Source organism: Panthera onca, chromosome A2, assembly GCF_046562875.1.
Source record: "Panthera onca isolate mPanOnc1 chromosome A2, mPanOnc1 haplotype 2, whole genome shotgun sequence".
In the NCBI taxonomy this organism is placed as follows: domain Eukaryota; kingdom Metazoa; phylum Chordata; class Mammalia; order Carnivora; family Felidae; genus Panthera; species Panthera onca.
Window position 1 is genome coordinate 43,964,707 of NC_138340.1, and position 1,227 is coordinate 43,965,933.

At 39.1% G+C, this 1,227-nt stretch overlaps 1 pseudogene; it reads left to right on the top strand.

The window, feature by feature from the left end:
• Window positions 1-243: 243 nt before the first annotated feature.
• On the top strand, window positions 244-971 carry LOC132676513 (rRNA-processing protein FCF1 homolog; annotated as a pseudogene).
• The last annotated feature ends 256 nt before the right edge of the window (window positions 972-1,227 follow it).

A 1,227-nucleotide genomic window follows, 5' to 3' on the forward strand; every position in this document is an offset into this window, starting at 1 on the left:
TTACATATTGCATGTAGGTATTAATACTAGCTGAAACTGGATGCAATTTCCTGTGCAATGAGTAGAGATAGCAAATGGAGCTGTGAGGAATGTTGAGAGGTAGACTGAAGAAGATGAATAAAAGGAGTCTGAAGATTAGCCAGAGACATGGTTAAAATGAATGGAAAGGAAGTCAAGTACTGGAAGCCAAATGAAAAAGTTGTTTAAAGAGTAAGGACTAAGAGACAAGTGTGCAGCATGAACATGGGGAAGCAAAAGAAACCAGGAAAGTATATGACAATGAAGCATATGCTTAGTCTCTGAGATCAGATGCTTAAAGAGAAGGATAGATTAAAACCTACAAAGAAAGAAAAGAAAGATCCTAGTACACTCAAGGAAAGAGAAGTCCCCTAACATCCTTCCTGTTAATTTTTCCCATATAGCACACAGCTAGGCCCACCTTACCTCATCCTGGTTGACACCAACTTTATCAACCTTTCCATTAAAGCCAAACTTGACTTAGTACAGTCACTGATCGGACCGTCTGTATCCCTTGTATAACTGACTGTGTAATGGCCAAAATTGAGAAATTGGGGCAGAAATATCAAGTGGCTATAAGGATTGCCTAGGATCCAATTTGAACAATTACCATGCACACTCAAGGGAACCTAGGCAGATGACTGCTTACTACAGAGTAACTCAGCTCAAGTGTTATATTGTGCCAAAATGTATGTGTATGTGTGTATATATATATATATATATATACACACATACACATACACAGTGTATGTGTATATATATATATATATATATACACACACATACACATACATACATATATATACACATACACATACACATACACATACAAACATACAGGACCAGGACCTTGAAGGGTCTGGAATATTCCTGGAGTTCCCATCATGTATATTTCTAACCTTAGGTACAATATTGAGAGGATGCTAGGTGATTATGGAGCCCCTCTTTTTTAAATTTATTTATTTATTTTTGAGAGAGACAGAGAGAGACAGAGAGAGAGAGAAAGCAAAAGCAGGGGAGGGGCAGAGAGAGAAGAGAGAGAATCCCAAGCAGGCTCTGTGCTCTGAGTACAGAACCCACCACGAGGCTCCATCTCACAACCACAAGATCATGACCTGAGCCAAAATCAAGAGTCAGACTCTTAACCAACTGAGCCACCCAGGTGCTCTCCTCAGTTGTAACTCTTAAAAGATAGAGTTCCTCTACCTT